This window comes from Zonotrichia leucophrys, chromosome 3, assembly GCF_028769735.1.
Source record: "Zonotrichia leucophrys gambelii isolate GWCS_2022_RI chromosome 3, RI_Zleu_2.0, whole genome shotgun sequence".
NCBI lineage: Eukaryota > Metazoa > Chordata > Aves > Passeriformes > Passerellidae > Zonotrichia > Zonotrichia leucophrys.
The window spans coordinates 31,014,290-31,039,214 of record NC_088172.1 but is presented as its reverse complement, the minus strand read 5'-3'; positions in this window follow the sequence as shown (position 1 = coordinate 31,039,214).

The following is a 24,925-nucleotide window of genomic DNA, read 5'->3' as shown; positions in this document are numbered from 1 at the left end:
ATTGTTTGTTGGAGTTCTTAATATAAATGAAAATATGTTCCCAATCACATGCAGAATACATTATTATATCTGTGTTTAAGACATCTTTAGTTTTAAGAGTGCAAATTATGAGCTAAAATCAGTACAGTATATTGAATTTTAATCCTTTTTCTTTGTTACTTTATGACCTTTCTTGTTGATTCCTAAAGTGTATTTTTAGTAAATTATTGATATTTCATGAGAGATTCACATAAATTTTTGTAGTGTACTTAACTCATGTTAAAGTCTAAGTCGATTAACCACTAGACAATATGCCTACTGGAAATTATATTTAAAGATTTAAATATGCCCATGGAAGATAATAATAAAATAAATATGTAGCTCCTATTTACAAATTCTTTCCAAATAAAACAAATCTAATTCAGAAAGACAAAATTAAGCATGCCATAGGTATTTTATCAGTTCTGCTGCAGTATCTAGCACAGTGAAATGCAACTCAGCAGTTCAGGACAGGAAGTCAGAATCAGTTGATGCAAAGGGTCTTCACCTAAAACGTTGATAAATGCTTATTATTACATACATACACCATACAAACCCAATCTTGCTGTTCTATAACAATCAGAATTAAAGTTTTGTTTAATAATTTAAGAATTAAGTATTGATACTCTTAAATTTAATGGGAAATTTTATCCAAAACAAGGATTATGGGATTTGGGTGCGGATTCTTTTTTTTTTTTAAGAAAAGCTAATTTACAACATAATCTATGTCTAGTTGCCCTAAAGAGAACTATATATTTGGATAGTGACAAAAGTAAGATTGACAGTCATTTTCAAATTGTGAGTCTTCCAGATTTTTTGATGGGTAAAACAAGAAATAAATTTAAAAAAAATCCACGGAATCTACATAGATTTAGAATTTTTTAAAGAATGTTTTCTGTCATATAAATTACAAACTGCAATAACATAATAGCCATGGCATGTAATTCTGAATTACTATTAAATTCTTTCATAATATTTAACAAATAGTTTCTCATCATTTCTGGCCAAGCTGGAGGTATGTTTGAAAAGGGTTTGATTAGAATGAGCCAAAAGGCATCTCACCACCACCCACTACTACTTTCTTAGCTACTATTGTTTTTTCATATGGGATTGCATCATGTGAACCAGAAATCTGCAAGTTGCCTAAAGTCACCACAGTGTCTTCCAGAGCACAATGGTATACCTACTGCAACAAGTAATTAATCTTGGGCTCAAGATTTCCTGATGGGAGCCTATTGACCCCAGCACAATAGATGAAAGTATTTTATCCTGTGTGTTCCCCTACTGACCCCTTTGCCACCTTTTTTTTATGCACTGTCTGCTCTCATACCAAACCAAAGAATTCATCCTTCACTCTGATATTTGGGGTCTGCCTGACCCTAATTTGCTCTGATATTTGGGGTCCGCCTGACCGCGTTCCTCATGGAAATTTCTTGGTTTTGCTTAAGAGGACGACTCGGTAAGAAAATCCTGGCAAAGTTTTACCATACACAGTGACAAATATGAATGAGCTCAGAAGGGTCAGGGACGCTGTGCTGGGCTTTACCCTGATCCCACACAGCGTTTAATGGAAGCTGCATGTCATCTCTGCACCTGCTGGGAGCAAGGCTGGGGAACTGCTGGGCGTACTCAGGACTGGTGAGGGAACCTGCAAAGGAACCTCAGTGCTCACAAATCACCATCGTGGTCCTGCTGGGCTGGCAGCTGCAGCTTGGAAAATGAACCTTCGAGCTCTCTGGTACACTAAATACTCATAAGGGTGTAAGGGAAAATGAGACATTGAACCTTCTGTAGTGACCCCAGTGTGCAAGTCACCTCTAAACTGGCCCAGAGGGTGCTCCTGTAGGCAGTTAGCATGGACAGTTTTGGACATGAGTCCACTCTTGGGACTAATGTCCATAACAAGGTTAAAAAAGCTACCTCTAGGCTAGGTATCTGAAGTGAACCAGATTTTAGTTGCTCTTCAATGTTTTCTCTGGGGTGTCTCAGGCTGCAAAGCCAGGAAGCAAGGTACTAAAACTGGTTCCTCAGCACTGAAAGAATATTTTGTCTCCCAGAGACACAGAAGTAGTGGATACTTGCTTACAGACCCCACCCAGCCAGTGCAAGGAGTGTGTAAGTACTGCTGTTTTCAGCTCTTGGGACAACAGTGCAACAGCTTACATTGCCTCTTGCCAGCTTAAAAAATTAAAGAGCTGTTTCAGACTCTCCTGTAGCAGCAATTACCCTCTGCTGAAAAAGCTGTGCTGTTAATCTCCAGCGTCCCCTGACACTCTCAGTGAAAGCAGACTCCAACTGTTACCACAAGACACTTCAAAGGCCATCTTGGATAAACATGTGAAAATTGTCCTAAACTCTTACAGTAACTCTAGTCCCAGAGTGAATGTCCCTTCCCCCATTCCTTCCCATCAGGCTCCAATCTACTAAAATTGCTTCATCTCCTTGCTCGTCTGTGCCTGTCATTGGGAATATTTTCCAATGCAACATATTGACCCTCCCACACAGGCTTGAAAGAGGGTGAAGAAGAAAACACTGACAAATGTTTCCCCTGCAGATAATCATATTGTCATTAGAGCCCTCAAACTATTCCAGTGTCTACTACATGCAATTAATAAATCACCTCAGGTCCAGATTCTCACTTCTCTAAATTAAAATAACACTACTGCCATTAGCAATAATCCTCTCCTTTAGTCTGGCTGCATATCTGGATTACCTGAACTCAAGTGAAGCTTTCTGCTGATTTGAGCAAAATGAGAACTTAAAATATGGAATTTTTTCTCTCTTAAATAGTCCCCTACTATCTACCATATGCAAGAGTAATACAAGCAGGAGGCTGAAAACACAGATCTCCATAAAAATGCAGCTTGGGTGGTCCACCTGAACAACATAAAGCGATGCAGTCCTGGTTTGAGGGTGGCTTGCAGCCGCCTGGAAAAGGGTGATGACCAGAAGGTGACCTGCAGAAGATGCTGTGACCTCAAGCAACTGCCTAGATCTGCTTGATTTTTATCAGTTGGCAACAGAGGGAGAAAGTGGGAAACTCTTGGTTGCACTCTGATGACTCAACTCTGGAAAATACATGGGCAAGAGCGGATGAATGGGTAAATCCAAAGAACTTTAGGAAATAAAGACAGTGACACACAGCTGCGAAGGAAGTTGAGGCATGTAAATATGGAAAAAGGTTAGGTAGCAATACATAGAAATGTATAAACAAGTTATGTTTTTTGGAATATTTAAAGAACATGGAGATGTGATGCTGAGCACAGAGAAGCTGGAGAAGGTGTGGGCAGGAAGGAGTGCTGAGGAGAGATGGCAGTAGGAGGAGAGAATATTTAGTTCACTCCAGGGCCCAAAACACTTCTTTAAATATCCTGTATGTTTGTGTTCACTGGTACATACATGTTAGCTCAGATAAGATGTGTGAAGAATGAAGTTTTATATTTCACATGTATCTTTTCCATACTTTAGAAGGCAGTGCTATGAACCACCTTTGTTCTTCTCCCGTAAATTTTCTCAGTAATCTCTTTTAAATGGAATTTGGTCTTTTGGTAATTTTCTTCTTGGCTGAAAGGACACCAATTTTCCTGTCCTGCCAGCCAGCTTCTGTCTGGAGCAGACCTTGATGATGAGGACTGAGATCTATTTCCTTTGAGTAACTTGTGTATTTGCATAAGGTTCATAGGGTTTATTCACCCCAAGAAGTGGCAATAATTGCAATGAGATATTTGCATTTATTACCATCAGGTAAGGCCTGGCCTCTGGAGGCAGCTTTCTTGTGCTGTCTTGTAAAGCTCATGCAGTACTAATTGTTTGTCAGAAAGTTGAAGTCTGACCAAAACCATGAGTTTTACAGGTGGAATTCTCTAAAGATGAAGTTATTCACAGAGATGGCAGAGGCCAGTGGAAGGGTGGGTTCATATGCCCACTGGCAGGATGCATTCAGCCTAGCAGCAACACAAAGGAAACATAGGAGTTCTCCTAAGAGGCAAATGTAGAGCACGGAATGATTTTATAGACACACCCCTTCTGTGGCATTATTGGGTCACCTAAGAGGAATTTCATCCCTAGTCCTCACGTATCACCAGTGTCTAACACAAAAACATTCTTTCTTGACATTGCTAAATGATGTAACCTTACTCACAAGTGTAAGACAAAGGGGATTACTTAATATTAATAACATTATCTACTGTGCAGTGAGCACATATTTTCCTTTCAAATGTTTTGTGCTCTTCTTTGCCTTTTTTTTAATCAATGTCAAGGGAATAGTGACATGATAAATATTCAGTGAGGTTAGATATAAACCTTGTTATATCTAAGGTACCCAGCTCTGTCTAAATCATCTCATTCTTTTACACTTTTGTTTTCCATGGGCCCCTTTTTCCTAATATGAATTTGACTGAACTGATTATTTGTCAAGATTTTGTATCACCGTATGAAAGAGTACTAGGCCATATTTATTCAGTATTTTTCTGGTGCAATTGCATATAACAACTCACCTGCTGTGGAAGATCTCTGTGTCCTAACATCACAGAATTCTTATAAGAAATCCTGTCTGGAATCACTGTTCCTAAATAATAACAATATTATCTTAATTGAGTTTTACTATAAGCCAAAAAATAGACTATGTTCATGTTGTATAGACATTTGCAGCTGTACATCTCTCCATGAAATAGCTTTCTAGTCCTTCCTCAAATATTCCAGGCATCTATAAAATATTTCAGAAAAAAATGTCTCAGTCATAAATTAATTTGCACTGTGTCAAGAGCTGATTTTAGACAAGTTTGAGCAGTGAAAAATGTTAAAAGTATTCAGCTGGATAATAAATAGCATAAGAGCAGCTGGAATAGTACTGTTTGCACTATTCTGCTTATAGAGAAATGTTTCCTAATGTGCAGCCTATGCCATCCCTGCAGCGGCTTTGAGCCATCCTATGCACCCTTATCAGAGAGCGGAGCTCAGCATCTCTCCCTCCATGTCCCCTTCTCTGAAGCTGTCAGCCTCCTTTTCTCCAAAATGGACAGCTCAAAGTCCTTACCTGCTCTGAATAGGAAGGGAAAAATGTATCTAATATCTGATGATGGAGGTTGCCAGTCTGCTGGGCAGAAATCTGTTCTTGTTCTGGTATACATGTTCTTGGTCCTCGGTAACAGAAAGAATTTTAGGAAGAAGCTTCTCATATGGGAAAAGGTCAAGAAAGATTTTAACTTTTGGAAATAGGGAAATATAAGCTTGTGATTAAAACTTTTGGGTGGATGCATACAGAAAAATGGAAGTAAACATGAGTGTTTTATTCAACTTCTCTCTTTATTTCTGGTATTGAACATTTCAGTAGCAGCTGAAAGAAGACTTACATGAATCAGAATATTTATTGTATTTTTTCATTTATACTGAATGTAACTTTTTCTTAACTTTTTGCAAAAAACCTTTAGTCTGATTCTGACCAAAACAAATGAGTGTATGGATTTTGAAAATACTGTGCTGCTGAAGCTGATGTGCATTGATGGGAGTGAGATCAGGCAATATAGGCAATTTTTTCAGACTTTTGAAGGTGTTTGGCATTGTAACCTTGTCTGTCCAGAGATATAACATTGCAGGAAGATCTTTATGATCTGACATTTAAAAAAATCATTCTAATATTAAAGCAAGATCAGATCTCACACATTTTTCAAGGAAACTTTTTTTCTTAAAATCCCTCAGAAAAATATCCAAGCCAAATAAACAATACCTCACTCAATGCAAATATAAAGAGATGAAGTATTCTAATGTTCATCACCTCCTTACTGATTCTTAAGTATTGTATTTTTTTCATGAGAAAAATGTAGTTAAATGGTTTCTCAGTTCATATTAAGATAAAAGATGAACAGCGACCATTTCCTAGCTTATAGATTTTGTGTGCCCAAGTGACTGTATGAGATTTATGTTTATTTTTTTCAAGAGATGAATTATCTTGATATTGAGATTTTAAATTTTTCATTGACTTGAAGTCACACTAATGCACCATTAGGCTCCTGGAAGTTGTTAATTTAAGTGATCACAATAGACCAGAGACCTTCATAGTTCATTGCTGGGAAGAAAGCAAATGGGAATCACTTTCTAAGCTTGAACAAGGATGAAAATGCTGGTTAATGAGTGCTCAGTACTAAGCATGTGCTGATCTCCAGGTCACTTCCCCAAAGCAGATGGTGGGGTTTTGTGGATTCCTGAATTTATACAGTCTGTGTTGCTGGTGATGTCTGCAAATAGTCTACTCAAAATTAGGTAAAATATCTATATGATTTTCTGATGTGGAAACTTTTCTAATCTTGTACTATATTCATTGACCAATTAATATTTTTTCCCAATTCTGTTAATTGTGAAAATTTGCCGTAGAAATCCATAATTGGGAACTTGGTAAACTATGAGTATTTTTACCTGGTGATTTAAATATCATTGTGTACTTAACTTTGCCATGTTAAACATTTCTTTAATCAGAAGTGGCATCAATTTAACTATTCAATTTCCAACGTTGCTAATTCAAGTACCACAGTAGTGAAAGAGTCGAAGCCTGCAACTGCTCGGTGTTTCTCAATTCCTGCTGCACTGGTGGAGCCTGATCAGCTGTAATCAATTGTCTCTATGCATCTTTCCTCTCTCAGGAGTGCCTTTTCCTCCTGTGATGTTTATTCTTTACACTGGACACGGTAGCTGTCTGTGAAGGGATATCCAAACTATGTATTTTATAATGCATGTCATTGCCTCAAAGTCTATTAATTGGCATCTTCATACTTTAGTTTAGTAACAGTTCATGATAGGAAGAGATCCAGGAGAGAGGGAGACAGGGTGAAGAACTGAGAGAGTGGGAGCATCAGGCATCAGGGATATGAGACAGCTGCATCCAAGCTAATCTTGGTTACCAAAGTGTAGGAGAGTGCGATGCAAAAATATCCGCATGGGTGACACAACATTTGAGGCCTTTTAAGCAGGATGCCCCATCACATCTAGGAAATGCCGATAAATTCTCTCAAAGCAGCGCACTGAATGGACTTACTGGCTCCAAACTTCAATGATTTATTTTTTACATTTTCATGTAAAAGTTCATGGTGTATTAATTTCATAGCATATACTTGATTAGAGATGGAAAAGGCTTTAGAGAGAAGGAAGTCAATGTTTTCCTTATACTATCCATGGTTAGCAGTATTTAAGTTCTAGCCAAGTTGTACGGTTTGGTTCCCATTAGATGACACTTAATTTTTCTTCTCCCTCCTCTAGTCTCAGAATAAATGAAATTACCTTGGCTTTTGTCCTTCATCTTTACTCAGAAGAAAAAAAGACATTCTCTGCACTATTCTATTTTGTGTTTTTCGCTTTGGATAGCCAAGGCTATGTGGAATATCCCAGGTGATATATTACTATGACTTTTTAAAATGACATAATTCCAATTCTGTACTGAAAAAAGTCCCTCTACTAGGATGATTCATAACTATCACTTGTTTTCAACTCACAATGCAATCCTTATCAGTCTGTAAAGTCAGATTGAGCACAGACAAAATTATATTTGCAGACATGTAAATTAGCAGAGGAGTCATAGTATCATCCTTAAATTTACACTGGTGGGACTAATTCAGACAAAGATTGGATGGTTATCCCTTATCTCTGAACCTCTGACATCAGAATGTCTGAAATTCAACAAACTGAATCTGAATTTGCAGTTCACTTGTTTTTGATTCAACAATTTGAACCAGAACAACTCCTGCCTTTTGTGTCAAATCTGTTACTAAAAACATTCAGTGAGGTCACTAAAATCATTGCCAAGGATAACCATAGGGAAATTTTGTTGACCAGTCTTTCGTATGAACTGTAGTGGAATAGCCTTGAGAAGTTGTCTCAGTCTTATTACAATGCTGCTGCTCAATACCGAGCTTTTTGCATGTGATCAACACTACAGGGCCATACTAGTCTGGCACAGTATTATGGACTTCATTGAAATTGTTTATTTAGATGTTCTGTGTTCTCATAAAAAACCATAAATTTGCATTACACCTAAGATGAGAGCGTTTGCTTTTTTTCAGGATCAGGCTACACTTTAGATATGCAAATAAATCTGTGACCCGTATCTTCCACTCATTTTAATTATATCATTTCAATAAAAGAAGGTGTGAACAAAAGGCCTTTACATGTCTTTAGAAACCTCAGCACATATCTACCTGTCTTTAAAGATGCAATCAGTGGGATAATTTTTGTTAAGAATATTAACAATTATATTAAGGAGCAATGATAATAGCAATCACAATAAGTCACAAGTAATAAAGGGATATACATGATCTTTGTGTCAAGAGGAATATGAGGTCAATTCAGTTGATTGTTGCAAAGACTCTTGGATCAGTCCAGATAATATAATAGAAGCATTATTTTTTGACAGCCAATGTATTTTGTAAATGTTGATGATTTTTGAGATATAAAAGAGAGTGCTAATCTGCTTAAACGATCATTAATTTTTCTCAAAAAGAGTAGTGTTTTAAATTAATAAATCTGTCTTTCATTAATACAGTATTAATTTAGGAACACAATAATCCTGGAGCTCTTTTATTCAAGAATGCCAGCTTCATAATTTAATGACAAAGGAGAATAAGAATTGAAATATGTTGCTCATCACCACCATTAGGAAACAGAAGTACCTTTTCACATTTCTCCAGCATACGTCTCCCTATGAGGATTTTCTCTCACAGAACTCAGAGTACAGTTAACCTCTCACAGTCAATAACTGCACACTTGAATAAATCAAAATTAAGCATAATTCATTTTTAACCCTACACTCAGCAACAGTAATGATTGAGTATTTGTGACAAAACTGCAGAAGGGAGCTCATACTTTAAGGGTCCAAACATTGCTGGTGTTGAAGAAAATGGAAGGCTGAGGTGACCTGATCTGCCTCTGCCCATTAGGGACTTTTTGATAGTCATTGTCTTCAAGAAAAATAATTGCTTCCCAAGAATGCTCAGCTAAATCATTTTATTAGTGTGAACTGGATTAAGGTTATAGGAAGGTCCCTCTTGCTTCTTACCCAATAATATCTGACCATGCATATCAAAGAGTGGAGGAGGCAAATTATTCATTATTTCAGCAGCATAATGAAAGCATAAGGGAGGTTTAAAAGGACGCTATCTGCAGCAGGAAACTGTCAAAGAACGTGGGAACACAGCCCTCCTGCATTTTTGTTTCAGCTCCGTTGATCAGAAGATTGAAAGGCCTGCTCTACCTACAGGGGTCCTCTGTTCAGGCCCCACAGTGCAATTATAATCCGTCCTCACCTCCTTCAGAATGACAGCCCAAAAACAAAGCCCTGAGCTTTTGTACAGCTTAGCATTCCTAAGGAACACAAATCTTCATTTCTTTCTTTTCTTTTTTTTTTTTTTAACTGTTAAGAATTAATTAAAATTGTTCTTATATAATATCAAGGGATAAAACTGCTTAAAATTATCTAATACTTTTTAAGGACAGAATTTTTTCTACAGAAGGATCAATTGCTCACTGACACAAGGTAGGGCAGTTCTGCTTTTGTCTTCCTGCTGCCTCCAGGAAAAAGGAGTCCAGTTGGCTGTATTTTGCATGAGGCCATTTAATTTCATTTTTTTTTCTGCCATCATTCCTGTTGTTTACACACGCTAGTGACAGAAATTTGCAAGTAGTTGGATCCTCAATGGCTCTTGCAGTTAATCTTGCTGGATGTCTGCTTTTCAAAGGATGTCTAAACAAAAAAAGCAATACACCTCCATAACTAACATGTATACTAGGTCACAGTAAAAGCACCAAGTGGTAGGAAATGTGATGGCCTAAGTATATTGAGAGATGCAGGAGATATGAAAAAGTAACATTTTTATAGCTTCCAGCAGCAGATTATTATGGAGGCTAATTTTAAAACAAGAGCAGCAAAACTACGAAATCTACTAAACGTGTTGTCTCTTTTATGTTTATGCTGGCCCACCACATTGTTGTGGTTTTCTGAGGAATGCTGTAGATTGCAGGATTATAGAAGCTTGGAAAGTTCTGTGTTTAACATAAAATGTTGAGGTTGTATCGCTTTACCCAGTGCAACCCAGCACCAAGCAGGCTAAAGTTAGCTGTCAGGTTCCATTGCAGAGTGAGCACACAGAATGCATTTGGCCAGCAAATCTCACATCATGTGCCTGACCTTTAAATGCATATATTTGCAGAAGGTTAGACAAGATTCCAGGCTGCTTGAAAGCTTTAGTGGTTGAATCAACATGGACCACCACAGAGTAGTCTAGCTGTGGATGTGAAAATCTGCTTTGGAAATGCAAGACCAGGTGATCACAAAAACCATGGTAATGGCATGAATTAATTTCACAATTCTCATCCTCTGATTCTTATTTCAAGACAACCTCAAGTTACTTTTAGGCTGATTTGGGGGATTTTTTAAAACCTTAAAATACAGTACAGCTACAATGCCATGAGTGAAATATGGCTTCCAAGAATACAAGCGTATTTACAGGTCAGGTTATAACCCAGGTGTTCAGATACTGACTGGTAAAGTTCACATTATTCTTGTTTTACTTAAAATTCACTTAAAGTATTTGTATTACTTAGCAATTACTTTACAATTTTTTCTTTAATTAGTAAAGAAATTCTTAATGCATGTTAAATTGAGTGCCTAATGACCCTTTACAAGCACTTAGGAAGACTACATTTTAGCGAAATCATGCTTAAAAATAGAAATATTTTAGTATCCTGTTCAAGATTTATTTTTGGGGAGGTGTAAAGCAATGTAAATAGGAATCAGTCTGCTCAGTCATAAAACCAGTTCTTTTTGGTCTGTTATACATTGACTTTCTTTGTTTGAAAGGGACAAAGGCATATTATCTTATTATTTTTCACATATGGTTTATCTCTTTGCCCTCTAAATGACACGAGATGGATGGTTTGTGTAAGATACCCAGAGTCCCAGGACAGAAGGGAACCAAGCTGTGACTAGCCAGCAGGGACACATGAAAAGCCAAGTGCCAGGTCTGTCATTCATTACCAATGCTATTACCTTTGGAAGTACTATGGCACAGAAGATCACTTCTGGAGCAATAGATGCATTCAGGGATTTGGTGGAACATCTGTTCCTGGTATATTTCTGCATCAGAACCTGTGAAAAATCTGAAGTGATTCTCCAAACTGACCAGCAGAGTCCCACCAGAAGGCATTTGTGGGGAAATGTTCAGAAATGTGACATTCTTCAAACAGAGAAATCTTACTCTTTGGGATAAGGCATTAGCTATCTCTTGCTACATTCTAGCACCAGTATTTAGCAGGCAGGACCTTTTTGTTTTATTTTATTTTCAGTAATTCTACAACTTTGTATGTGAGAATGGATGCAGAGCTTGACTGACCTTCGAATAACTGGGGCAAACACATCCCTTTCTGGAATTCAGAACACCTCTTTGACAGCCTTTGGTAATGTGCAGGACCCATCAGACTCCAAAGGCTAGGCATGCCTTAACACTAAGCGAAGGCTCAAATCAGATCATTCTGTCCTGAGGAAGTGTAAGACTCATGGAGCTCCATCTTCCATGGGAATATCAAGGCCTACTTGATAAAGCCAGGAGTTTTAGCTGAATTTGGGCTTCTTTATAACTTGGCATACAATTCTGCAGAGCTTCAGGTCAGAGATAACTGAATGAGCCATGGTAACTGCAGGTTTATTTCCACAGCTGTTAATGAAATAGTTGTGAAAGTGTTAGCCATTTCTATTACAGGTTCCTGTTCTACCACCTAACACCCATTTTGAGAGTCTAATTAGCAAGAAAAACCTACTTACTGATAGAGTTTATGGGGAGAAAAGAGCCCGTGGACACTATTTGTTCCTGTTAGATCCAATAGAATTATTAATTTTTTTTTTTAATAGTTTCACTTTTTCTTTGGTTTGTATTTTCTTTCTTTAATAGGAAATGGAACTAATGAGCTTTTAAGAAACTCTGAAACACCTAAGGCAACTATGACAGATTTTTCAATTTGAGCAAGCGCACTATGGCCATAGTTCACAGTGTTTGTGATTTTTAGCCATTCTGTCATCAAAATATTGCCCATCATCCTGAATGGTCAGCTTGACTCAGTGTTTTCACTTTCTTTAATAATTTTTTTTTAGTAGTGTTTTTCTACAGCGTTTCTGAAGTCAAATGCTTACAGTTTTCCAGCAAACACTCTTAAATTGAACTAAAGCACAGATATATGACTTTGTCTTACATTTTATTTCCCCCTTTTGTACAATGTCATCTTTCAACTATAGTTTCTTCATAACAGCTTTTCAGGTAGAAAACTTCTCAAGACTTTGACTTTTAAACAGAATGGTAATCATCCTTTCACTGTAAACGGAGGGATTCACAAGAACAAGGCAGTAGCACTGACCCCCCCAAAGGAGCTGAAAGCCAGAAGGGCCATCCATCCATAATGGTCTAGAAGTGTCTGTCTCTGTTTCCTAATGCGAGGAAATTGCCTTGCGATGCATTTGAATAGAAATACATCATTAAGAGTTGGTGGACTATCAGTAAGAAAGTAGGCATTTGGGTACTAAACAGATCTTCCTGAATTTTCTTTGTTCCCCATCTGTTTCAACTGTAAATACACCCTCTTTTTAATTTTTTTTTTCTTTTTAATTTTGAGTTCATATTAGAAAGCTCCTTTGGTTTATGACAGATTTCAGGAACTGGAAAAACCAAAACCTGTTTGCTCTGTGTCACCAGAAGATCAGACTGCTTGTATACGAGTATGTGCGTGTGTGTGCACCCCTGTTCTCAAAGGGAAACCTCAGTTTCTAATAACATTTAGGTTGTTCAGCTCAATCTCTGCTCAGCCAAGTCAGCCAGCTGTTCCAGCTACTATGGCCACACACATCCTCTCAGGAGTCCATAACTCTAATGGTCTTCAATCTAAAACCTTCTGTCTCCATAGTTTGAACTGTTCCTTGTATAATAGCAAAATTATATTCTTTTTTGATCCTTCCCACTGTCCCTGTAGATATGAAAACTCAAGACACAGATCTGACACTCTGCAGCTTTCCTTTTTCTCAGAGGACCAGACCAAGACATGATTGGATTTTCTCTTATAAGAGCTCAGATATTGTAAATACAAAGAGGAGCATCCTTAATTTTTTTCCAAACATTTCTTCCATTTGAGAAATCTTTCTGAAAGATTCAGACACTCAGTAGACCACCATCAGCCTGTGCAAATTGTTATAGCTCCTACCACAGCTAGATGTGGAAAACATCTACTTTATTCACATTTTCAAAGCATGAATGCCTCCAATTAATGTAAGTGTTAATCCATTTCAGTCCAGTGCATATATTGGGATGGGAGGGTTGTGTCCATAATCTGAACATTGTTCTACTGGACTTTCTACTGGAAAGTAACTGGCAGCACAATTTTTTTCCACGCTTTTCCAGATAATCATAGGATCATTGCATTCAGGTAACACTGTCTCTGCATTTGTCCTGAATGCAGAGATTTAGCTGGACTGAATGCTTTCCATATCTACTTGTCATCTGCGTAAAATCTGTTTTACACCTGGGAAACTTATGGTTTGAAACAACTTCTTTACCCATTTAAATATGAGTGAAAATGAGTTTTTATTTGTCCATTAGTTGAAAGTTCTTCATCTGGACCTGTCCTCATCACTAATGACTTTATGTGAATACCTTAATGAACAAAGTGAGACAGAGGATAATTAAATTCAGTAATGAATGTGTCTAAAAGTGTACAAAGTAAACAATAAAAATTATTTCTTTGATTTCCAGTTTCTTTATTTCAGCAGTCTGTTTTGAGATTGTACCTCACAATTAGTTTTAACTCCAGAATAGAGACAAAGGATGTGCAAAACACGAGAAATGGGAAGTATTCACAATGTTTTTTGACAAAACAACATACTGTCACAACTACTGACTTTGTTCTTGAGAGCCTAGAGCTAGGAGCTGAAATGCAGCTTTTTAGGCAAAACTAATGTCAATTCATTTCCATGCCAAATGTGCCAGATATGTTGAGATAGTTTGTTGAGGGTCACCCTACAGACCAAAATTTTCCTTTAAACTTGCAGGTGTTGGCTAGCCATATCCAGAAGATGCATTCTGGATGCATATGCCCTGGAATATCCAGGGCCTGGAGTATCTGGCATATCACCAGGCAGCTAAAACAAGTTCTCATGCTCTGTCTCTGTGCTCACAAGAGAAGTCAGAGACTGTGACGTGCTTATGCCATGTGTCCTGGAGCCTGTCAGCTCTGATAGAGACTTTTGCTTCAGCTTCTGTGCTGTGGAATGGATACCTTTTTCATGAGCTGGATGGATACCAGGTTCATGAGCTGCTGAAGGCCTAAAAACACCATTGTTTTGTTGCTGTTATTTGAAAAAAGAAAATTACCTACTGATTTGAAAGGGAGAAACGTCTTCTCCCAAAATTTAGCTTCTTTCTTCACAACTTCTGCAGAACGTAAAGAGGCTTCTGAAACTTGGCTTTGTTGGGTTGAATTAGAAGCTCCTCATGTGTCATGCCAGTAAAAAGTCAGCTGCTAATGCTGAAGGGAAGGAACTGCTTATGCTGATGAATAGTGCAAACATGCTGCTCTGTACCTTGTCATTACAGTAATACATTACATGGGGATAATGCTGGAGGCAGTAACTCTAACACCACAGTCAATGGAGCTGCAAAATATTGCTGCTTTGTGAGAACACCCTAAGCCTTTCTGTTTGATTGCCACAGTCATGGAGTTAGCATCAAGCAATTGCAGTCATGTGGGTACTTTCAGCAGATTTTAGTACCTTTTTTTGGAAGCATTTTCACAAAGGTAATTTGTTGCTTAAGGCTTTTGCTTCAAATACATATTTTTAGCTCCGGCATGCTTGTACCTGCAGGGAACATCAACAGTTTTCATTAAGCTTTAGCAAGGCTCTTCCCTCTGGCAAGAATTTCTCCGGCCTGTTGATGATTTTAGGGACAGAGGAAATGACACATTTACTGTTTGCAGCCTGTCAAAAGAAGGACAGTTGAAGCAATATGGTGAACTATTGGAAACGAATTAGAAAAAAATCAAGCTGAAAATTGCTATTCATTTTTTAAGTGGAGCTCATTCAGCACGTTGAGAAGCAAAGGAGCTGATTCATTGTTTCTCACCCTTTTGAAGTTGTGTTGATATTTTCCATGCAAAATTAACTTAAAAGGCAGCTTCCAAGATAACTGTTTGAAATCATGCCTGGCCTTACTTTTCTCTATGCCAGCTGAAGAACATGTAAATGAAGATCTCTGCTTTGTAGTATGAGATTTCTTTTGCTGTGCCAGCAGTAGAAGATGGCTTCCATGCCCATACTGACAGAAAGTAAAACTGGAGGAGTTACAGCAGCATAAGCCACCAGATCTTCCAATTCTTTTCTGGAGGGGAATTTAAACAGGGAAGATTTGTGGCCAGGGCCCTGGGGAAGCACTATGGGATGCTTTGTTTAGATCCAAGAGGTAAAATCCCTTACTGTAACCTGTATGAAAGGCATCACAAAGGTTGCTGCACCCTCCCACTGCCACAAATATGTCACCCTCCCACAGGAATGAGTCAAATCCACTGTTTGAAAAATGCTTTTAAATATTAGGGGCTTTTTGTTTGGTTTTTTTTTTTTTTTTTAACAGATAAAGCTCATGAAAATATTTTCTTTAACACCAGTTTCCCTGAAGACATTCTGCTTTGAAATGAAAGATACTTCCAGAGCATGAGTTCTTGCCCTCACAGGCACTCTTTGGACAACCAGAGGAACTCTTTAAACTCAAGGGTAATATCCATAACAACACATGGCTTGTTATATCATGCAGCTTAATCAACCATAAAGTGATTCCAATTTGAATATGTTCTATTTTAATTGGCAATTGTGTTGTTATCTGTGCTTAAAAATACAAGTCAGAATAGTCATGTTAACTTCTGTCATCCTGCCCTGCAGAATAATTTGAGCTATATTAAAGGATTTTGATTAATCAAAGTTGAAATAATTGTTTAGGTGTAAATATTATATCAGAGTATAGGTTTCTGTGTTTGTGAGTAGTAGTAGTAGAGGAAAAGGAGTAAAATAGGAGAAAGGCTAAATAAAACATTTTAAATTTTGGTTGGCTTATTCTTCAAGTACATTTACAAATGCAACTGAGGGATTATCTAACCTTATACCCAGTTCTGCTTTGAGGATGAAACCTGACTGGACCTCCTGAGGTCCCTTCCAATAGGAATTATCCCACTTCTATAGATGCCAAAACCAAATAAGAGACCAGAAAAATTCAAATTCTTCAGTGTGATTCTGCTTTCTGTATGTTAGCCATGACATAGCATGGAAATTCTTGTTTTCATTACTGTTAACATAACTGCACAGTCAAAATTTTTTTCATGTTATATTTGTACACCTAAGCAAAATACAATGTATTTTGAAATTCTTGATCTGTTATATTCCTGTTCAAGATGTTTCTTACACTGGATGAGAGGATGAACTTCAGTAAAGGCATGTATGGAAACTATCTGTCCTCCACTGACTTTGCTTTTGCTTTAATCAAAGAGAAACTTCATTCATTGCAATGATGTAAGATCACCCAAATCATCAAACTTCAAAGGAAAACATTTGACATTTGATAACCCTGAATAAAATTGTAAGAATTTTTTTGCACAACTAACCTCATTTTCTTACCCAGCATTCTGGAGTAAATGCAAGAAAAATGTTAATGTAGACATTGTGAAAATCATTCTATTTACCAGGTGCTCTTTATTTTTTAATACTTTATTAGAAGCTGTCATATTACCTTGATTGTTATGATACAAAAAATATAACAAAAAAAAAAAAAGAGGAGAAAAAGGAGCCAGTGCTAGGTGCTACCCCACATGCATTGTTGTAGTTTCATGGGTTATGGAATAGAGTTATCCATCTCCTTACTTGAGGCTGCTGTAAAGAATAAAGACATACTTCATTAAGTTGTAATGAGGGAAAGAAATCTTGGGCTGTCTTTGGAAAAAAAATATTTTTAGGGTATGGAAGACAGGTGTTTCTTCAACTCTTTCCTTTCAAGCAGAAGGCTGGGAAGGTCAGAGCAGATGGCACCAGACTGCATGGGGGGAGCATGGTGGGCCAGCCAGCTTTGGGATTTTGGCTCAGCAAGACCGATAATCATAGGATCATTGCATTCAGGTAACACCGTCAAATAGCAAAGTCTACAGAAGAATCATCTGGATTTACAAGACAACATTTACTTTATATGCTTAAATCAGGGCACAGGATCGAAAGCTGGTATCTCTCTGTGCTTTCAGCTTCCCTGGGATGTTTGAGAACTCCACAGTTCACTGGTCCTTCCCTGCAGAGCAGAGTGAGGCTCTTGCTATGTAAACCAAAGGAGCTCCACTCGATTTTTGGAGTTCCACTGTAAAACTATTTATCCACACTACCTATCTCTATAGTGCCTTGAGATTAGCTCCACACAATTTGGTATTATTCCTTTTTAACTGTAATCTCTTCCAGAGGAAAATATCACCCTTCTTTCATGAAAAAAATGTATTGCCTAGAAAGCATAAATGCATAAACACGGAGTGGAATTAGCTATTTAAATTCCAAAAGTAATAATGATCAAAGTAAAAGTAAAGATAAATATCTCCAAAATGAAAGGAAAGAAAAATTTCTTATCCAGCAACACACATGTGGCAGATGTATTGCCTATTCAATGCACCACATGCATGCTGCATGTCCACCAGTGTGTATGTGAACACACTGTGAAATCAGGAATTCTTCCCAAGCTTATCAAGCAGCTAGAAACTTCTTTCCAGTGATGCAGCATGATGGTGAAATCATTCTCCAAATTGATGGAGAGGGAAGATTTGAGCCCTACCAATCACCATGTCGAACACTCAGTGATCCATTTCTTGCTATGCAGATCCAGGTGACTGCCAGGCTGTTCCTATTAAAAAGGTGAACAAAAAGAGGCCATATGATAAACAGGAAAAACCAGGGTTTTACACTGGAGATCAGAGGCATCTATAGCACCTTCTCAATAACTGCCTTGTGATGTGGACTGTTAAATTTCTGGTTTCTCAATATGCATGGAAAGTGATCACCATCCAGTTCCTCTGGTCTATCCTTTAAAATTCAGCAGTCAGTAAGTAGAAAGAAAGAACAGACAATACAAGAAACATAACAAATACAAGGAGTATGCTAGAAAGGTTCATGCTAGAACCTTCACATCACACTATAACTTGAGCAGTTCTAGAAAATGTAAGGCCTGTGTGTGCTCAAAAGCTACAGTTCAGTTCCCTCAGTTTAAGCCATCACATCTAGTCAATTATTAACAGCAATAGTCAAACCATAAATACATACTGCATAGCCTTTGAAATAGTTACTTTATTTTCTTGCTGCTATTGGGAAGCTCTTGTCAAAAGACCAAAAAAGGAAATTTTGATTTCCTAAGTGCATTCCCAGCCACAGCTCATTTCTCCAGGTGCCAGCCTTTCCTTTATTTTTAATGCTTCCATGATATTTGCCTGTGGACATTTTAGAGAGTAGTTATGCCTCCTCTACACCTTCTTCTGGCTAAGCCCATCAAATCAAGCTGTTCCAACACAGCAAATTCTCTCTTCTTACTGGTTATCCAAATAACACATCACCACAAGCACAAATGATTCATACATTTTAGGAAGAAGCATCCTTTTGCTTCAGCTATTCTGTGCTGTTCCAGCTGCTCTTGAGTTGCAGCCTCTGACTTCCTCATTAACAGCTTCATGAACTGGTGTTGTACCAGAGGGAAGTGATACTTCTGTCCTGCCCCTGATAAGACCTTATGTTTGCATGGAATGAGAGGTAGCCAAGGAAACTGAATTATTTCTTTTTTTTTTTTTTTTTTTTCCCCATTCAGTGCTTTCATCAAGCCCTTAAGAAAGCTTTTCAGCAAAGGGTCCCTAGTCCATAAGGACAGCAGGGGTTTCTGCACTAGATTAATACTTTGTAATATATTAAGCTGCTTGAGCTTTTCCTGACACTTTAGAGAAGCAGATGAGGTAGATCAGCTTTTTGGGATTTTTTTTGCCCTCTATTACCATAATGATTTCACCAACAGTTAAAGGAAGTTTTTCTTGCTCCCTTCCCTTTGAGATGTGAAAATGGCAACATCCCCTATGCTTCTCACCCTAACCTGAAGCATGTGTTTGTATCATATTAACAAGTTGTCACGGAGACCCTGTGTTCCAGCCCTGTTTTCCACCTTGGCTATGTCACAACCAGTAATGTGATTCTGGGACTACAGGTTCCTCAATCATGTGATAGTAGCTCCATGATTCACAGAATAGTACTAATAGTCATGAATCAAAATATGTGTCCATTTCTCTATACAATTAAATTGTACTTTCTTGCTTCTGCACTGTCCTTTCCCTAGCTCAGAATCAACCTGACTGCTGTGCACACATCTTAGGAATCCAAAGTGCTTTTTATTTCCACATCATTTTGCCTTCTAATTTGCTATAAGGTGCTCCAGAAGATAACTATTTCTGATGACTGTGAAGAATTCAACACTCAGCATATCTTCTATCTTCCTTTCCTATAATGTGCAATAAGAATGCATTGATTTGAACCTTTTGCAAAATAGAGGCATGTTGTCTGCAAATCTGGCATGCTAATTTCCCATGTGTGATTAGTTCAACATGCAGATACTCAATAGTAAATAAAACCCAAGGTTTACAGAAAAGGATTTCTGAGTAAGTTTATTAGGTTAAAAACTGTTTTGTTTTGGTGTGCCACTGTTGTTGTTTTTTCTTGGTCCCACATGGAGAGCAAACATGGCCTGGAAGAGTGTTATGTCAAGTACCTCCCATCATGCATTGTCGCTGCTCAGTGAACTGGAGTCTAAAAAAAGTAATTCCTCATTTTCATCTTGACTAGGATTCCCCTTTTCTTTGCTGTGAAGCTGCACTAATCCTTCATTCAGCGCAACCCACACCCTCTGGTTCCACTCGGAGTTCTCCCTTTCTAACGTCATTGTATTCTTTATCTGGGCCTTCTTCTTCCAATAGTACTCCTTGAAAGCTCTTTCACAGACAAGAAAGGACCAGCTCCATAATGGCCAAGTTGGCCCTTTTCTTTTCTCTCTCTTTTTTTTAAGCTTCCGACTGAGCTTTGCTATTTAATCTTCTTGAGGCGTTCAAGATGTCACTTGCCTCTGATGACTATAGACAAAAGGGAAATCCATCCAACTTGAATGCAGTGTATACTTGAATACATAGGGTTGCTTTGAAGAGAGTTTCTTGAAGTCTCTGTGTTTCATTGGCTGTCCTGGTGGCCTTCATGCAGGTCTTTATGCGAAATCATATGCCCTTTCACAGATCACATTTCTTGGAAAGTTACCTGAATTTATTCACCCCAAAATGTTATCAGGTGAAATATAAATCAAAAGAGATTTTTTTTTTCCAGTCAGGTGTTTTTAATAAGCTAATGAGAATTCCTTCCTCACCAGATGAACACTTGATGCTTTGTGGGTGATTTGACTGCTGAGTTTGCACATATTTTACAGGTAGCAGTTTTATAATCTCTCTTCTTGCTGCTTCAAGTAGAAAAAAGAGAGAGTACCCATTCCCTGGAGTGTTGGAGCACTAAAAAGTTAACATTTGCCTCTCTGTAATGCATTACGTCAAGATTAATTTTAGCTTCCTTTATATTTTAGTAAACCTGAAACATTAATACAAGATATTTTAGTAACTGTTATGGACAGCATAGGTAAAATGCATTTACTTATAAATGCTTTATATTATATATATTCTTTAGAGGACCCTGGTTTTCTTGAAGTGTTGAATGCCTCAAGAGAAGTAACACTTTAGCTGCTGGTTACCTATGAATATTTATACACACTGACAACAGGCCGATGGTGTGAAGGATGTGGATGAACAGGTATTTGTCCATACAGGTTATCAGTCAGTATAGATTGCATAGCCTTTGTATAGATTCAGTTTCATGAATTTATTGTTGTGTCTCATCTGTAGCTAAAATTCTAGAAAAACAACAAAACTGGTAATATCCATTGCAGTGTGGATGAAAGTGCAAGCGTTACTATTAAATAAAAATATAGAACGGGAATTTCTGCATTAAAATATGAATCTACCAATTCCTAGCATTGGTCAGGAGAAGAAAACTCGCAGTCTTTGTAGACATATATACAACTTTTCATTTCCCATATCAATCATGAGAACAAGTTGAAGTTCATATAATGGCCAGTTCCATTTACCCTAATTGTGAAGGACTTAGCCTGACTGTTTGCATTACAGACTGTGGCCACTGGGTTCTCAGTAGGGGTTTTCGGCCTACTCCATCCCGTAACAAACCCATGTTCATGCGTCGATTCAGATCCATCACCCTGAGATAAACTGTGAATATTGCCCTTTGTCCCGCGCTGCATTCTTTCATGCATTGTGTAGTGACTATTTAAGGATTTAAAGGCTCATTTGCACAATTCTTTTGTCAGCAGCCTGGGTGCAGAATGGAAAAGTGATGGCTTCTCTGTCTGGGTTATGCCCTGAAGCTCTTGTGAGAGGAATCTACATACATAAGTTTTTCTTACACATGCAGAATGTCAACACTAAAAAAAAAAAATGACCTGTCTGTTTCTGTAGCTTAAAAGGTTATGGGTTAATATAAGATGTGATTTGTTTTCCTCTTTTGTGGCATTTAAAAAAAAATCAACACTTGAAAACAAACAGTAAAGGAAGGCAGAAACATTGGGTATTTAAAAATTCAGCTGATTAGGGTTGCTGGAATTTGCAGAAGAAGTGTCCTCCTCCGAATGAGATTGATAACATTAATAATTTAGATGCTCTCTACTGCTTAGGAAATGTAGGAGCAGATAATATTTCAAAGGTCCATCTCTTCTGCCCATTATGCATGTCTGTTTTGTTAATACATGTTTATTTAGACAAAAAAAATCCTTGAAATTACAGTGATTTTGTATATAATGTGTGTGTGTGTGCGTGTGTATAAATACATATACATTTATTTATTTATTTATTTATTTATACATTTATTTTTTATTTTAGAAAAAGAATTTGTTATTCTTCCCCTCACAGCCAAGTTTGTTGGAAGGTTACAGAAAAGGTTAATGTTTGGGAAAATCACCTCCTTGCACTCCAGCTGAGAGCTCAGAAGGCTGTGCTTACTCCTTCTGAACAATTTACCTGCCTTATTTATTATATAAATTATTTTTATTTGACAGAGATGGATGTGTCATTATGTTAATGAAATTTACAGTAATTTCTCACAAATAAGCAGGATTTGAAAGAAGATAGCAAAGTCATATTTTAGCTGCTTAGCTAGTACACCTGAACTGTGGAGGAATAGCATTGCCCTTTTCCATACAGCATTTTTCATTAAGGTTGATGACTCAGAGTGCTTAGGAATCAGCTGCACTTCTTTTTTAATGTTTTCTAAATAAATTGTTTTGTAATATGTCTCCTATCATTTGGTCTGAATAAAATTTGTGATGCAAGTGGCTCATGCTGTTGCTAAAAACCTTGAAACATGCAAGATTGTGGCCTTCAAAGTAAATATGGTTGATATTTTTAGGCTATTATAGCCACAACAATATGATTATTTTTAAAAAATACACTTTTAGGCTGTAACATTTATCTATTTCCCATCTACAAGTTATTAACATTTGACTGAATACTGAGTTCCAGTATTCAGTCCAAAAGCAGTGCAGATTGATTCTGGTTGGACTTGATCTGATTTTAATCAAACTCCAGCTGTTGTTTAAAAATAGTTTACTGGGATATTCCAGTTCTTATATCAGTCATCCATCCTCACTGCTCTGCATATATGATGAGTTTTTCTCACCCCAATGTTCACTTTTTCCAGAGTTATTAAACCATTTTCTAACCTAATGTGTGTGGTCAGAGTCTCTAAAGATATACCATATTCATCAAATATTGCCTTTGTGAAGCAAAACTTATCTTTGCTGGAGTCCAGGCACCATCTGGTAACAAATGGAGGTAAGTGATATGTTCAAAATTATGTTATTAGTGGCAACACTTGGTTAATTGACCTAAAACTAAGGCTTATAACCAGTGTAACCCTTGCTAAAACTTCTGAGTCTTATGATTTCCCCCTTCCTCTTTGTCTACCTGAATTATTTTGATTCATGTTTTATCTTGTGTTACAGATTACAGGTTGTGTGGCACAGGAGCAGATCCCAGTTCTGCAGGATCTCAAGGACTAGGAATCCTTGTCTTGGAAAAGATGAGTAACTGCCTCAACAACCAGTTTTAAGTCCACTTTCAGTGAAACATCTGCCTGTTTGATCTTAATATAGGAATAGTTGCATTGTTTCTTTGAACCAGTAAAGACAAGAATGCAAATGCTTTGAAAACTAGGAATTAATAATTTGTAAGTACTTTTTTATGGAATGCATTAAAACTACATTTACAATGTAGTAAGATTTTTTCTCCTTCTATTTGTTAAGCTTTAAGTAGAATGTTGAGAAATAAAAAGCAGAGAAATTTTGAACTGGATACTTCTGATAGGATTGCAGATCCTTAGAAGTCATGTAGAGCCTGGTCTCTCTGTCTCTGAAGATTTCTCTGTCATCCTTAAGCACAATGTCAACTGCTGGTCTCCCCTCCAGGGAATTCCATGAACTTTTATGCTATGATACATGCTTGCTTAAACATTTGTATTACTCTTCTTTTTTTATTACATTCCTTAGCCTGAAGATATGCAAAATCATGTGAATCCCAGTGTAATGTGCTCTCTGACAGACTGATGTCACTGACATGGGGTAGCCTTTGAACTCTGGCTCAGGGTCCTGGCTGTGAGAAATGGCTATACCAGAGGCGATTATAAATATTGCCCCAGTTTCAGAATAATGGGGGCTGAGCTCTGTCTTGATCCAACCTGAAAATCTTTGTCTCCAATGTGTATTGATAGTTCATAAAACATAGAAAATTGTCTGGTGTCCAAGAGAGTAATAAACATTTATTCCTGATTGCAACAGAAATGGTGAATGGTTCTAGACTCTGCCAGCTCCTAGACTGTGCATATGTTTGGGAGAGCACTTGCTGGCTGTCAAGGTCCATACTAACAATATCATTACATGGGTGATAGGGTTCTAGGGGCTTGGATCTGAACATTTACCTACAGTAGTATGGCCACAGACTGAGAACCATCTTTCCATGTGCAAAAAAAAAATAGTCAAATGAAGGAGAATGAAATCTAGGAATTTGTTGCAATGCTGTCACATTGCTGATGGGAGCGGGGAGCCAAGCAATGGGTGGATAAAATGTAGGACAAAGAACAGCAAAGACTGCAAAATAAACCAATTATCATAATGTTACCCTTCTATTTTCCCGATTGCTTTTGGCAGCTCCCCACCAAACGTGACAATTTTTGATCACCAGTAAGAGTGCATAACTGCACCAGGTCTGAATAAACAACATTGTGTCTTCCTGTGCCCCACTCCCGCTGTCATCTGAAATGTTCACCTGATATGGATCCCTGTCCCCCTCACAAAATTCTCAGGCCACTTTCTCAAAAAGTTCATGCATATTGCCCAGGGATGCATGCTGCTAATAGGTGTTTAGATGTGGCCAGGCTGTTTTAGAGCCAGGGACTTCCTTGTATCCATGTGAATCCTGGCCGTGCCATGCCCATTGGCCACTCTAGTGAACAACTGTGCCTGAGCTATTTTATTTTTCAGCTCACACATAGTCTAGGTGTCAGATTCAAGGCTGTGAATTCCCACAGCTATGAATTTTAGTGAATCCCTTTACAGCTCTTGCCCTAACTGTCTAATCCCATTGACTTTGATGGGAGTTATGCATTTAGACACTTCCACACAGGGCTCTTAGTGGAATTTTTTAGATGTTTATATATAAATATATATGGTTTTAAGAAAAAGGTCTTTAA